At 40.2% G+C, this 16284-nt stretch overlaps 1 long non-coding RNA gene across 1 annotated transcript; it reads right to left on the reverse strand.

Moving 5' to 3' along the window:
• Positions 1–9106: 9106 nt before the first annotated feature.
• Positions 9107–11040, reverse strand: LOC136221931 (uncharacterized). Its single transcript, XR_010685397.1, has 2 exons — positions 10830–11040; positions 9107–9600 (listed from the first exon to the last, which is right to left on the reverse strand). It is a non-coding gene; the product is annotated as an uncharacterized lncRNA (long non-coding RNA).
• Positions 11041–16284: the final 5244 nt, after the last annotated feature.

The raw sequence follows: 16284 nt of genomic DNA on the forward strand, positions 1-16284 counted from the left end.
GAAAGAGAGTTCCGGCTTCCTCTTCCTAAGATGATGGCGGACATCTTGGCATACTTTGGAATCACTGTCTGCTAGCTGCATCCAAATGGTTGGTTAGATATGGCTCTGGATTGTTATTTAGCTTCAAACTTAGGGGTAGTATGTAACCCTCGTGTCTTTCGATCTCTTCACAAACCGACGAAGCGAAAGGCCGGATCTTTCTTCACTTTCGCTAAATTCAAAACTTATTCGCCCTTCTGCGGTAAGATGTCAAATGTCCATCTTTGGGACGAAAGATTTTTCTTTGTAAAGATAAGAGAGGGCGAATCCCTAGGCTTTCCGTCGGTTTGGAATGCCAAACCTTTGCATATGGCTGGAGACTTGCGTATATTGACGGACAGTGACGAGAAAGTGGCGGATCTCATGAAAAGTATCAAGGCGGATGCCTGGGCATACGCTGACGCCTTGGATTTCATGATGAATGACATTCCCTTGATCCGCCGGGAAGGGGACAAGATCATTTACGCGAAGTTTACACAACTTGATGAAGGTAACTTTGTTTTTCCTTGAACCTTGATTATTTTATTGTTCCCTTGTCAGGGGTTTGTCTGAGGCCAGCCGCGCCCTTGTAGAGATACACAAGAAACAGAAGGAAGAAGAGGCTCGAAAGAAGGGGCAGGTAGTGGATCCCCGTAAGAGTTCTGAGAAGTGTCCTGCTGGTGATATGGTTGATCCTCCTCTCCCAAAGAAGAAGAAATCTGTGTCTAGCAGTGGAGGGAAGCTACTGGCGGATGCCATGAGAGCCGAGAAACCAATGGCGAGGCTTGAAGAGGTGCGTCTATCTTATCATTTTCTCTTCTCTTACTTGGATCTTATTTTCTGCTTTTTAATGCTTGTATAGGTGGTGAAGCTGGACTTAGGAGGTTACTGGTTCGCCAAATATGGTGACAAAGGATCGTTAAAGAATGAATCCGTCATCAATGATTTGGACGAAGCTCTTGGTCAACCAGGCGAGGTACGGGAGAGCCAGAATAAGATCTCGGGATCAGCCCATGTCTAGATGGGAAAACAGAGCTTCTTACGGTAAGTTTCTTCTATCCTTTTTTGCATTTTTGGATGAAAGAGTGATCTCCTTTAGGGAGAGTTTGCTGTTATTCTTTTGTTTGAATTGGCCTTTGCCTTGATAGGTATACACTCGCATGCGTGCTATGGAAGCGGATCTCCTTCAAGGAGTGGCGGACAAGGCAACCATAGAAAGGTTAGAGAAGGAGGTCGCTGTTGCTAACGCGAACGCTGCTTCTGCCGTTGCTCTTAATGAGAGTAAGGATGCTGAGATCCTTAGATTGAAGGAGAAGATAGATGTGGATGCTAAAGAGCATAAGGCTGCCTTACTGGACACGGAGATCGTGGCAAGGGAACGAGCTTACTATTATGGCGAGTGGATCATGGCGTATGTTCAACTTGCTCATCCCGAGATTGATTTTACAGATCCGGAGTACGTGGTTCCTGACGTGGAAGTTTGTCTTAAGTATCGCAAAATCCCGAACATCAAGGACTTCATCTGTGATCCGTGATCACATTCGCAAAGTGATGAATGGTTCTGCCGAAGAGAGTAAACCCCTTGTCGATCTTGAACCAGAGGACCTTGATGAAGTGTCTCAGAAGGCGGGTGATAAGAGTGAGGAGCTGATAACTGATTGTACCATTCCTCAGGAGGGTACTATTTCTGTAGAGAAGGAAGCCCCACTGGAGGGCGCATCTGGTGTAAAAGATGCTAAGGAGGATGCTCCTTTAGATGTTTAGTTCTTTGTAAAACTAAGTACAATTTTTAATCCTTGCTATAACCATTTATCTTTACTTTACGTTTTATGTTTTCCAGCAAGTAAATCTATAGGTTTTAGGATTGATTTGAAGTAGGTGGCCAGCCATACTTCAGAGTGTGAGCCTTTGTGAAGGCTTGGAGCTTTTATTCCTTTAGAGGAAGTTAAGCTGCCTTAGGCGATCGATTGGCTTCCTGTCTTTGAGGTGAATCGATCCGCCACTAGGACTTTGGACTCTTTTTTGGAAAGAGTGTACAAGAGTGTAAAGATCTCACGTCTGAGAAATGTTTTAACTCTATCTCTGACGGGGGTCAATTTGTTTCCTATCTTTGAGGTAGATAGATCCGCCGTTGAGATTGTTCTCCTATCTTTGAGGAGAAAGTAGTTTATGCCATGATAGCATTATCCTATGTGTGGGAATGCGTTTGTTGGCCCCCTTTCTTTTTTAATCTGAAATATTTATATTGCTACAAGAAAATACTTAAAAAAGAATTGATAGGACAAAAGTTGCTTTTTATTGAATGGTGATGTGCCTTATTACAGCAAGCGGGTCTTACATGTGAGCCTCATTAAAACCTTTAATAAGAAAAACCTCATGGGATAAAAACTTACTAAAGGAAAAAGATTACTCAAGACCTTGATTACATTCTATTTTCTGGTGAAATATTTGCGGAGGTTCTGGATGTTCCACGTACGTGGCAGTGTGTTCCCCTCCATGTCTTGAATTTTAAACGTGGTGGATCCAATCTTGGCGATTATTCTGTATGGACCTGTCCAGGTGATCCCCAGCTTTCCTCTTCCTTCTATAGATTGGATTTTATCCGCCTTTCGGAGCACGAGATCTCCAACATTCAGATTTACAAGCTTTGTATTTTTATCATGATAAGCTGCGATCCGTTGCTTGTAGGCTGCCATGCGTACATACGCCTTCTCCCTTTTCTCCTCCACTTGATCGAGACTTTCTTTCAACCTTTGGTTATTTTCATCCTCGCAATAGAATGCAACTCTGTCACTAGGGACCTGTATTTCAACAGGGATTACAGCTTCCACGCCGTGAGAAAGGGTGAATGGTGTCTCTCCTGTGGTCGTTTGTGGAGTGGTTCGATACGCCCATAGGACGCTCATTAACTGATCCGCCCATTTTTTATCATGCTCTCCCAACCTTTTCTTTATTCCTTTAACGATCGTCCGATTTGTAACCTCGGTCATCCCATTAGATTGGGGATAGTAAACAGAGGCGAACCTGTTTTGAATGCCCAGCTTTTCACAGAAAGTTTTGAACTCTCCACAATTGAATTGCGTCCCATTGTCAGTGATAATCGTGTGGGGAACCTCGTACCTTCCAACGATATTATCCTTGACGAACTCCACCATTCGTTCGGCGTTGATAGAGGAGACAGCTTCGGCCTCTACCCATTTAGTAAAATGATCCACAGCCACCACCACATACTTTCTCTGTCTCTTAGTAGGAGGAAAGGGACCAACGATATCAATCCCCCAAACTGCAAAGGGTCGACCTTCGATGATGGGCCTTTGCAGGTGTTTAGCTGTGTGGGATTCATTTGCATGCACCTGGCAATTATGACAAGACTCCACTAACTTTTGGGCATCAAGTTCCGCTGTGGGCCAATAAAATCCTGCTAACCTGGACTTCTTCAAAATGGAGGCAGACGCCTCATGGGCTCCACATGTGCCTTCATGCAACTCTTTGAGGATCTGTTGTCCCTCTTCCGTCATGATGCATTTCAACCAAGGGTGACCAAAAGACTTTCTGTATAAGGAATCATTTATCACGGAGAAATAGGCGGCCTTCCTTACCGTTCATCGAGCTTCTTCTTTGTCCTGGGGCAGAGTTCCATCTGTCAGGTACTGGCGAATCGGTGACCTCCAATCACTTTCGACGGATGCAAGTAAGGATACCGCTTCTGAGGCGAATGCCGGGGCTGTCTTAACCTCGAACGGGCACTGTAGATCCGCCCAATGCTCCTTGCTTGAAGCCATTTTGGCTAAGTGATCGGCCTCTATGTTAGATCCTCGAGGCACATGGATCAGTTCCCACTTGGTTTCTTTGGCTTCGAGGTGGTTCAAAAATTTCTTAACCTCTTCAACATATTTGGCCAGAATGTCATCTTTTACCTCAAAATTTTTGATCACTTGGTTGACCATTAATTTGGAATCACTGTAGATTACGATCCGTTCGGGAGTGATTTCCTTTAACAGGCGTAGTCCCAATATTAAGGCCTCATACTCCGCTGCATTGTTGGTTGCGAGGAAGTCCAATTTTGCTGCATAATGCAGTTTTATATATTGGGGACCTTTGATCACGATGCCTATACCTGCGCCTTTCGCCGAAGAAGCCCCATCTGTATACATCATCCATTCTTCGACCTTAGATTTGGGGAGATTCATACCTTCTTCAGTGATTTCATTCACAAAGTCTGCCAAGACTTGACTTTTCAAGGCAGATCGACTTTCGTAACGAACATCAAATTCGCCTAAGCGAATTGCCCACTCCATCAATCTCCCCGAACTTTCTGGCTTTTGCAATACTTCCCTCATGGGTATGCTTGTGCGGACTATGACAATGTGTGCCTGAAAGTAGGGCCTGAGACGTATTGAGGTGGTGACAACGGCCAGTGCCATTTTATCCAATTTGGAGTATCGGGTCTCAGCGTCTTTTAACACTTTACTCACATAATAGATTGGATACTGTTGTCCATCCTCTTCCCTGATCATGACTGTGCAAACAGCTTTATCTGTAACTGAAACATACATGTAAAGATTCTCACCTTTCAAGGGCCGACTCATCAGAGGTGGTTCCGTGAGAAATTGTTTGATCCCTTCGAAGGCTTGCTTACAGTCCTCATTCCACTCGAATGTCTTTTGTTTTTTGATCACCTCATAGAAGGGTTGACATCTGTGAGCCGAACAGGAGATGAACCTGCCCAAGGCCACAATACGCCCATTCAGACGTTGCACCTCTCTGATGTTCTGTGGTGTTTTCATATCCAGGACTGCTTTAACTTTATCCGGATTTGGGCTCACTCCTCTCTGGCTGATCATGAATCCCAAGAATTTTCCATATGTCGCCCCAAAGGTACATTTCTCTGGATTCAGTTTAATGTTGTGATGTCGGAGTACACCTAGGATCTCCCTTATATCATCCGCGTGTTTTTCTACAGTGGAACTTTTGATGATCATATCATCCACGTAGACAGAAAAGTTATTACCTTTGCTTTCTTCAAATATTTTGTTCATCATCCGTTGATAGGTCGCCCCTGCATTTTTAAGCCCAAAGGGCATGACCTTGAAGCAGTAGGTTGCTTGGTGCATCACGAACGAAGTTTTGATTCTGTCGGAAGGCTCCATCGGGATCTGGTGATAACTCGACTTCACATCAGTGAAGGAATACATGGCGTGTCCCGTAGTTCCATCTACTAGAATATCAATACACGGTAGAGGGTAGTTGTCTTTGGGACAAGCTTTGTTGAGATCTGTGAAGTCAATACACATGCGGTATGATCCGCCTGCCTTTTTGACTAACACCACATTCGTCAGCCATTGTGTGTAAAGTACTTCTTCGATGGCGTCCGCCTTTTTAAGCTTAGCAATCTCCTCTTCTATTACTTTCTATCTTTCAGGACCATGATTTCTTCGCTTTTGTGCTATTGGGACAGCGTCCTCGGCAATATTGAGCTTATGAGTGATCACATCCGGGTTAATCCCTGGGAGAATCTCATCCTTCCATGCAAAAACATCTTCTGACTCATGGAGAACCTTTGTAATAGCCTCCTTAATCTCACCTCTTAGCCCTTTAGCAATTCGTACCTGCTTTTCATCCGCCATAAGGTACATCTCTGTTTCCCCCAGAGCCATTGTGACAAGTTCCTCTTCTTCCTCATCTTTAGACTGTGGGCGAATCATCAAAGATGCCGAATATGTCTCCTGAGCAACTTTTTGATTTCCTCTGACCATTACTCCTCCTTTGGTCGTGGGGATGTAAATGGTTAGATGGCGGATGGAGATGAGAGCCGCTGCTTCGGAGATGAAAGGCCGACCTAGGATGGTATTATAGGCCAATTGACCATCTATAATGGAGAACTCCAGATCTCCCTTCCAAATTTGATCTTCGTCCGCCAACTCGCAATCTAACGTTACCTGTCCCTTCGTTTGGATTGTGTGCCCTGTTACTCCTAGGATGTCCACAATAGTGGTTTCCACTCGGACATGATCGACCATAAGTTTGGCGAATGCTCCTCTTATAATGACGTTGCACGAACTTCCAGTGTCAATCATTACTCTTTTCATTTCCCATCCTTCTACCATCATGGTAATGACTAGAGCATCTGCGTGAGGGGGAACCTCTGGGCCTACGTTCGCAAAAGGGTGATTGAGTGATGCCCTATCCAGAGCGGTGGTCTTTGCCTTCTTCAGCACAGGTTGATATCCTAGTCCGCCTGCTATGACATTGATGGTCCCCTTCGCCTTCTTTTTCTGATCATCCCTTGACTTATCATTATCTCCTTTCTTATTATCATTTTGGACGAACCTGTCTAGCTTTCCCCTTTCTATAAGCCTTTCTATCTCCCTGGCCAACTCCCAACACGCGTCTGTATCATGACCATTCCTCCTGTGGTACTTGCAATAATTTTTGGGATTTTTCCCCGTGTTGGTGTACTCCCCCCTTTTGGTTCGGGGTATGAAATGCTCCGCTTGTTCTGGCTGTTTTCTATCCACATCAGCACTTCGCTTTTGGAGGCGTTTAATGGTGTAAACGATGGTATGTATGCCGATTTGTTCTTAGAGCCTCTACGCCTGCCTCTGGATGACGAGTCAGGATGTTTGTCCTTCTCTTTATCCCATCTACGAGATTCGCCCTTGTCCCTCTTAGGCGGAGATACTGACTCCCTGCGGATGTCATCCACCTCCATGAAGTCCTTGCATCTTTCTATCAATTCTGCCATATCTCTGGGCTTCTTTCTGATCAGATCTTCCTGCAAGCTTTTACATGTGGTGTTTTTCACTAGAGCTTTCACCGCCATGGAGACATCCACATCAACAATTCGTATACACAATTTGTTGAAACTGTCTACATATTCTCGAAGGGGTTCATTTGCTTTCTGTTTCAATTCAAAAAGCTTTCGCGATTTGACCACTGGAGGGATGCACCCGGCGAATTTTGCACAAAACTCTCTACTCAACTGATCCCAACTGTCTATTGATCCAGGAGGTAAAGATTGGAACCAATCATAAGCGAGTCCGCCAAGCGTGGTGATAAACATCCGACATAATACCGCTTCACTGGCTCAGTTAAGGCTGAGCAATATGCGGTACTTCCTGGCATAGGCTTCAGGGTTGTCCACGCCCGTATAGACTGGGATATTAGGAATTTTAAAATGCCTATCCGTTTCCTCAGCTTCGATCCACGATGTAAAGGGCGAATCCCGATTGGCGAATGGATTATGTCTCACATTCTCTTCATTCTGGCGGCGCACCTCGTCTCTAATTAGATCCGCTATATTCCCGGGATTCTCCCTGGAGCGTCCTCTATGTGGGGATCTACTCGGAGAAGATGAAGAACTGGAATTAGATGAAGGATCCGATGGCGAACCACTCCCGTCACGTCCTCCTGGTGGAGCCTGCCCATTAGCTCTTTGATTCGGAGGTGGGTGTTGCCTATCTTGATGAGGTTCCTCAACTGGTCGCTTACTGTTCCTACGCTCTGGGGGCGGAGGAGATCTACCTCGCCGGGAAGCTCTATGCTTTAAGTGAGATGGAGATTTTGATCGTCCCCTGCCATTCTTCCTCCTACGCTTTTTATGTCTCCGACCTTCTGGGGGATTAGACCTGGCGTTATTAAGAGCTCGAGACCCACCAATGTTAATCCTTGGGTTTGCTGATCCCTCAGGAAAAGTTTGATCATTCCTCTGACTCCCCTCTGCTCCGTCAGAAAATAGTCGCCGATTCAGTGGCGGGTTGCTAGCTGCCATGGAAGTAATCACCGTGGAATCGGCAGGTTGGGAGTGAAAAAACGAAGAATCACGAGCGTTTGGTCCTATGGTTACATTTTGCCATTGGGATGCCGTAGGAGTTGGTGCCGTACGTCAAAGTGGGGGAATTAACATGTACGACCTTAAGCGGCTTTCCATCTCCGGGCCAAACTCCCTTCCTATGGATCCCGCACATATTTCAAGAAACGAGTCAGGTGACATATTTCCTTCACCATGCACCGTGGGAGCTTCAGAATCAACGTGGCCAGCGTTTGTTAAAGGATTGGTTGATGGAGTTACCGATGGTGTTTCAATCCCTGTTGTGGGATTTGACCCTCCACTCGTCATGTCTTACAATGTGAACGAAACCCTTATTTGGTTAGGGTTCCACGATCACCGCACCAATTGATGACCAGTGGAGAATTTCCGATTAGCTTCCGTCCCTGTGGGGGCGTCGTTGGGTTCGGGAGGGGGAAAGCTCCGATGCCAAAGTCAGTATAGAGTATGGAGGAACAAACTGAATTGACAAAGTAGGGTTTTCTAGGATTGTGAGAATGTGTACCTTGATAGCTTGAGATGCAAGCTATATATAGTCATGGAGTTGTAACCCTTAGTAACTAGAAAGTCTCTATTAATACTTCATTAATGACAGTTACTGGTTTCCTTTAAGTATATCCGTTAGTTCATTTATAGTTCATTAATTGCCTTTATTGAGGAATCGGCTCAGCTGTTCAGCTGGCGGATCGAAGGGTGATGGCGGATCTCACGTAGGTTTGACTACGGATCTCGTATAGCGGAGTCTCGGTGATCCGCCCATTGAATGTATTTGCTTGATACGCCATTGCCTTCTTTGACCGGTTCAATACGTGGTCGTTTGGGTAAATATCTCCTTTGATCCCTTGGATAATATCCCGATGTTATCAAATTTGAAACAAAGATCAATCCGATTTTATTGAAAATGTGACTGAAAACCCTAGTTTATTTCTGAGAACGACTTCTGTGCAGCCTCTACAACTCTAACAGGAGGAGTCTCCACATCATTTTCAAACTCTACTTCAGAAATAGGAGTCAACTGTCCTTATAGTACCTACAGAAAGTTGAATCAGAAATGCATCTTTACACCAACCTAATTACCGTAACAACCTTAATATATAAGTAGAGGGAGGCTAAAAACCACAAGCTTCATTTCAACAATAGCAGTAAAAACACATGAAGTGCAGAGACATCCCCATCCAAATATAGAACTGAAGCAAAAACCAAACTCTAAGAACGCAAACCTATAAAAAAGATAAGACAAACCAATATAAACAACTAAAATAAATCCCACAAACTTCCATTAGTATAGCATTGATATCAAAGTTCAGAACTCATCCTTTTAAGTTAATTCATGACACACACTGATCAAAGTGAAAAGAGGTCATCCATTAATGAGGGATGACAACAGTTAATATATGTATGAGGATTCCAAACGCCTAGGATTCAATCAAGTATTCAAGTATTTACTTGTTGATCTTCTGTTCAATATTTAAACTCTTCAAGTAATCAAACTAACTCAATAGAAAAAGGCAACACTATTAGGATCAGTAAGAACAGAAAGAGCAAATATATCTACACTCAATGGAGAATATAGATTAAGCAGAGATTCCATGATTTCAGTGTATCCAAAATTCAGTCTTGTATGTTCAGGATATCCTGTGAAAGTGGAATCCAAGTGCTCCAACTTATGCCAAGATGTCCTGATGAGGTTCATAACTCTGTAGTTGAACCTTGTTTGTTGAAGCTGATTTTCTGCTGCTGTCACCTTCACCAACCTATTTTTGTTCAACTTCAATACATTAGAGGCATATCAGAAAGCAAATCAAATTAAGTACTATAAGGAGAGGAATATTCTACATATTTCATACGAAATGAAGAGTCTACATATTTCAGGTTTTTTAGGTATATAGAGATTCCGACACACAACATAGAGATGCAGTCAAATCAAGCATTGGAAAATTGGAAACAGAGAGAAAAACTCAGGTCAGTTGTTTAACATGTTGAATTGATACTTTAACTGGGTCATTAGCTGCACGTTTAATGCACTCCAAAACCTGTGCATATGGTTCCTCAAACTCCTCAAACTCTACCCAGAGCAAAAACTGCAGCCTTATTCTTCACAAACTGGATAGGATTCGGATTGCATTCTTATGGTGTAAAATCCAACTGCTTCACAAAAGGAAGAGTCTCACCAGGCTAAAATGAATCTCAAGCCTTTTAATCTGAATTTCAGAATAAACCCCTATTGGCTCATAATTTGGCAAATCAATCTCAAAATATCCCTGAACAGAGACTACAAGCATAATTGTTCTTTGTCAACCAGGTTAAACACACAATTTGATTTGGATTAATGCTGCAAATTATTTACTTTTCCAACCTTAATAGACAAACTTTTTGCATGTACTTCTCATGACAGTTCCATATGAGCTAACGGCTTAACACTATGACCAGTAAGATAAATCTAACCGTAGGGAAAAGCATTGAAGACCTAATCAACAGTCAGACAGTGGAAGTTAAAATTCACATCTAAGATTCAACATCAAAGTTAAGAAATTTCCATCTAATTTAGTTAAAACATAAAAATGCACCAGTTAACTTACCTACAAGAGCATACATTCACCAAAATTTTCATAGAAAGTAAAAATATTCCTCTAAATATATTGTTGAGTAACCTGTTCTTCAGATGGAGCACATTCAGACATCTCCTTACATTTTTTAAGATTTGTAAATCCTTCATTGCCATGGAGTCTAAACTTGGTAGGAATGTTTGAAATAAGTAAATAATTATTTCATCTAAAAATTATTTCATCTAAAAAAATGAATATCAAGACATATCACTAAGTAAATAGAAAAATAAAATATGAAGCAATTCAAAAGATCGGGACATATATTGCTCATCCTAAACCAAGGTCCTAAAGACATTGAATCTAAATCCATAAAGAGGAAAGCATGAGAAGAAGAAAGAAAACAGGAAAAAAAATTAACAAGAGAGGATAAAAGATACCGCGAACCGGAAGGAGAAAATACCCAAAATCTACTAAATACTGAATAGAGAAGTTCCATCGATCCTAAATTCCAAAAGATGAGAGTGAGAAGATGGGAGCAAACCTTGGTCGAACAGGAATTAGGGATTTTTATTTTGGCCAAAAGCGTGAAGTTTATGACTGAGTTTACGGGGGAAAGAAATAATTAGAGGGAATGAAATATTTGGAATGAATAGTAATGGGCGGTGAATTAATTAGTAAGGTTACTAAGAGCATCTATAGTGGAAACTTCTTCCTTGTCACTTTGCAAAATTTGAAGTATCTAATCATTAGGGCATATGTCTTCACAATTAATTTGTTACTTTTTTTCGTGAACAAACTTTTTACTGTTCAAAGAAAACATACATATAAAATAGATAAAGGTATGGAGAGTGAGGAGGACGCAGGCGTCAGAGGCAGTGTGTAACACACGCACAAGGAATGTCGATTCTGGCGCCTGAGATGGTACTAAAATGATAGATTGCTTTTTGATAAAAAATATATTATTTAATCCATTCTTTTTATTAAACTTTTATTTTTATCCGGTATAATTTCTTGTTAACCCCAATAAATTTTAAATGAGTAAGGCTTTCTAGTGGTTTGTCTTTTTTATTTGCTCTTTGTCTTAGGTGGCACACAAAAGTTGTTTACACCATTACAGTTGCTCTAATGAGTGGTTTTTTTGGTATAATTAATGAATGATTTTTTTCATTAATAATGAGCGGAATCATTTGAGCCAAAATAGATTTTATAGTCCTTAATAATAGGGTTATATAATTTCCACCCATTAAATGTATTGAGAACATATTTTTAATGAGTGGAAATTATACCCACATTAAATTTTGATCATTAAAACCCATTTTTCTTTTAGTGATATTATCTCAATATTTCTAACATTAAATTTATTACTAATATTTCTAACATTTAACAAAATTCTAATATTTCTAACATTTAACACAATTCTAACATTTAACATAATTCTTACATTTATAACATATAACATGTTTCTAACATGGAACATATTTTTAACATTTAACAGAATTCTAATATTTCTAACATCTAACATATATATCTAATTTTTAACATAAGTTTTTAACACATTTGTCTAACATATTTATAGTATTTTCATCTAATTATTTTAATCTCCAATATTAACATATTTAATAAATATATAACTTCAAATAATTAAATATTACATACATTTTTTCTTTAGTAGATTTCTTTCATTATGCACCAATGTGGAAAAAAAAATAAGATAGTATTATTAAGTAAATTATAGAAAATAACAAATGTATTAATACTAACTACATATAAAAAAATTATATTACTCAAACATACCTTTAAATTTTTGAACTCTTCAAGTATGGTGAAAGATTAATGTTGTGAATTGTGGAAGATTAAGAGAGAAAATAAAATATTTAAGGAGAAATGGAAGAATAAAATAGAAAGAGAAGAATGTAAGGAAAATGGAAGAAGAATGAAGGGTGGGTTGTATTTATAAAAAACCCACCATTGTTAATAATTTATGGACCAAAAGTTGAAATAATTCAACTTTTGGTCTATTTTTGTAAATACTCTTCTCAACTGGTTGAGAAGAGTATTTACAACACATTCACGGATTTAATCCGTGAATGTGTTGTGTTGTCAACTGCTCCCTTGATGGGAGCAATTGGCTTCATTTGAGTGTGCTCTTATACGGCTGAATTTCCAAATTCAGCTGTATATGGGCAGAGTGTGGTTTTATCCACACTCTGCCCAAAATAGAAACCGGAAGCCTGACTTCTGGTTTCTATGTTTTTTTAATAAAAATAGAAACCGGAAGCCTGGCTTCCGTTTTTTATTTTTTATATTAAAAAAAAGAAATCGGAAGACTAGCTTTCGATTTCTTTGCAAATTGAAACTGTAAGCTAGTCTTCCGGTTTCGAGCCCGGTTAAACAAGCCCCTCAGTGGGCAAAATGTTTAACCGGGCTCTTAATAAGGCAAAATTCTAATTAAGAAGCAGACTAACGCTATTTAAGGGCGATTGATCGGGTCTACGTATTTGATACACTTTCCTTCCATATTACTAGATTAGACACTTTCATCAATTTTGGACAAAAATATCATTAGTTCTATATAACCTAACCTCCAACAACCTCTTTTTCCTTTTCATTTCTTTCCAATTCTTACAACAAAATTCATCAATTCAACCTAAGATCTAAGCACATTCATACGTTATTCAAGTTCATGTAAGTATTCTATCTTCATTTTACATGCACATTATTCAAATACATAGTTGGTTAGTTGAATGTTTTCGAGTTGAACCTGTCATTTCCGATTTCCCCATTTATCTCGATATGTCGCCTACAGTTGTTGTCAATGCGACACATGTCATCGCATTTGTGACAACATTACTTCTGTCGCATTTGCAACAACAAATACTAGCCAACGGTTGTCGCATCCAAGCGCATTTGCAACAACATCTCCTTGTATTGTAGCATTTTTTATAATTGCCTTTTGTAGCATTTGCCTATTCCTTATAGCATTTGCGACAACATTGTTTTGATTATGTGTTTGTTTCATAAATGTAGAAGTATGTCAACCAAAGAGAAGTCTACGTGTTTTTTTTTTGTCTTGGAACGGACAATGGAACACAATGAGAGATATGATGATACGTTAGTGGTAAATCGAAGTTGTTGGTTTGGTCAACAGAAATTGATTTGCAAAAGTTAAAAGAGAGAGTGTATACTTCCATGCGTGTTGATTCAACCTCATACGACCTATAAATGTCCACGCAAGCAACATACGGTCCAAATAAAGTGCGTGGAAGACTAGCACATATTGATGACGATGTTATGGGATTTATAGAGTATTGCTGAATGAATCTGACCGATTTGATTCCACTTATGTTACTCTAAGTTTGTGAACAATAGAGATGGAAGTATTACGATGTCATGAGGACGGGCATGTCGATCCGAGCAAACCATCGGAAGTAAGTTATGATCCCACTATCGAATTGAGACTCGTAAACATGTTAATGATGATAATGATGGTGGAAATGATCATGATGATCAGAATTACGATAATGATGATTATCAGAATTATGATAATCATGATAATTATGATGAGCATTATGATAATGATTATTGTTACGAGAATGATGATAATATGGAAAATGAGGTAGATGTCCCTCGGAATCAAAATCTCGAAAAAGGTGTTCATGAAATATCCAAACAATCTAATTAGGTCCAAGGCAGTGTACATAAGAGTGATGATGAAGCTAAAAGGAAAATGATGACTTATCCATTTCGATGGCTTCCAAAGGTATGTTTTGCATCGGTGCTTCCGATTGCATCAAAACAATCAAGCGGAAAGTCTACTTTGAGGCCGAATGATATATTCTCAAACAAAGTAGAATTTCAAGATTCACTTGGGAAATATACAATAGAAAATTCCTTTGAATGGAGGGTGTACAAATCAAACAAGTCTTTGTTTGAAGTGAAATGTAAAGATGTTGAAAAATGTAATTGATAGGATAAAGGTATTGTAATTTCGGGTTCCCATATGTCCAGGTTTGTAATAATGGATAGTATGGACCTACACACTTGTGGGATAGATCAAATATATCCACATCATAAGAAAGAAGGAAAACGAGTTGCAGGATACTACTTCGAAACAAGTTTGATTTGGAGAATCGAGTGTATTGACCAAAGGACATCATTTTTTATTTTGAATGAGATTTCTCAGTTAATCTCTCTTACATGCAAGCTTGGAGAGTAAGAAGTTGGGGATTGGACGCTCAAGGTGGTTCACCTGGGGAGTCGTTTATGTTGTTACCGAACTATTGTGAGACATTGAAGAGTACCAACCCAGGAACGATGACACATATTGAAACTGATGACGATAATCACTTTAAATTCTTCTTTATGGTTATTGGCTTCATTGAGAGGTTTTAAACAACATATTTGACCTATTTTAGCTGTCGACATAACTTTTCTAAAAGGTAAATATCTTGGCATATTGTACATTGCAATTGCCCTTGATGGTAATAATCAGATTTATCCCGTTGCGTTTGGAATTGGACCGAAAGAAAGTCATGAATCATGGCATTGGTTTATGACCAAATTGAAAGAGTGTATTTATGATGTTGAAGATCTAGTTATCATATCAGACCGAAATCATAGCATTATATGTAGTTAATTTGGTATTTCCAAATGTCATACATCGGGCTTGCACTCATCATTTGCAAAATAATGTGAAGACGAGTGTAGACACCGAGTCGGAGGACCTGTGATGAAAACCCATAACAGACGGTTAAAGCGGTTGATTCCAATAATAAAAAATAAAAAAAAACCACGAAAGGATCCCGAGAGATTGCGTGTCGACAAATAGGCGGCTCGCGGGCGCCCAACGAACATGGGGCGTCGTCCAACGCATGCCGAAGGCGTTGGACGCACACCTAGGGATCGTTGGACGAGCGCCCAACGGCGTGGGAAGAGCGCCCAGCAACGTCGGGCGCACGCCCGACGGCAGCTGGGCGCACGCCCAACAGCCCTAGGCGCACGCCCAACGGCGGTTGGGCGTCACCCAACTGTGTGTTGGGCGTCGCCCAACACTTGTTGGGCGTCACCCAACACTTGTTGGGCGTCGCCCAACTTGATGTTGGGCATCCGCCCAACACCCGTTGGGCGCACGCCCAACTTTGGGATCCGTGCCTATAAAAGGCACGGATCCCCATGCAGTTTAGGGGAGGAGGGATTTTCTAGAGCTTCTCACTCTAAAACATTTTTTTGAGAGAGAAAGTGAATTTTTTTGGGAAAAAAACATTTTTTTTCCTAAAAAAATTAAAAATTCCTAAAAGTTGAATATTTTACCAAAACACGAAAAAACACCAAAAAATCATAATTCGTGGAATCAACCGACATCAGCTGTCAATACCGATCTTGAGGTATTATCTGAGGACTAGACTCGTTTTATTTATTTCGTCTATTTATTTTATTTATAGTTTCGTTTCTTTATTTATTTATTTAGTTCGTTATTTATTTATCACGTGTATTTATTTTTCTGAATTTATTTAATTTCCGTCTCGTATTAAACAAACGTTTGGTTTTGTTTTGAAATAAAAAAACCTCGTTTTAAGTCCCAATACGAACCGTGACCCGATTTAAGGATAGTTCGGGACTAAAACGTTGTAAATATAGATTTTAAAAATATTTTCAAATAACGTTTTGAAATAAAACATCGTTTTAGGAGTCCCCGTTATAGACTATGATCCGATTTGGGTAGTTCGGAGGCCCAAAATGATAGAATAAATTAGATTTAAAACCTTTTAATAAATCTGGAAACTGTTGGACTCATTCTATAATTTTCCGTTTTCTGTCTAAAAGCGGTTTACCGACGGATTTTCCGTCGGTAAAGCTGCTGGAATCTTAAAAATCCTATTTTTGAACATTTTT

This window comes from Euphorbia lathyris, chromosome 3 (genome assembly GCF_963576675.1).
Source record: "Euphorbia lathyris chromosome 3, ddEupLath1.1, whole genome shotgun sequence".
Lineage (NCBI taxonomy): Eukaryota > Viridiplantae > Streptophyta > Magnoliopsida > Malpighiales > Euphorbiaceae > Euphorbia > Euphorbia lathyris.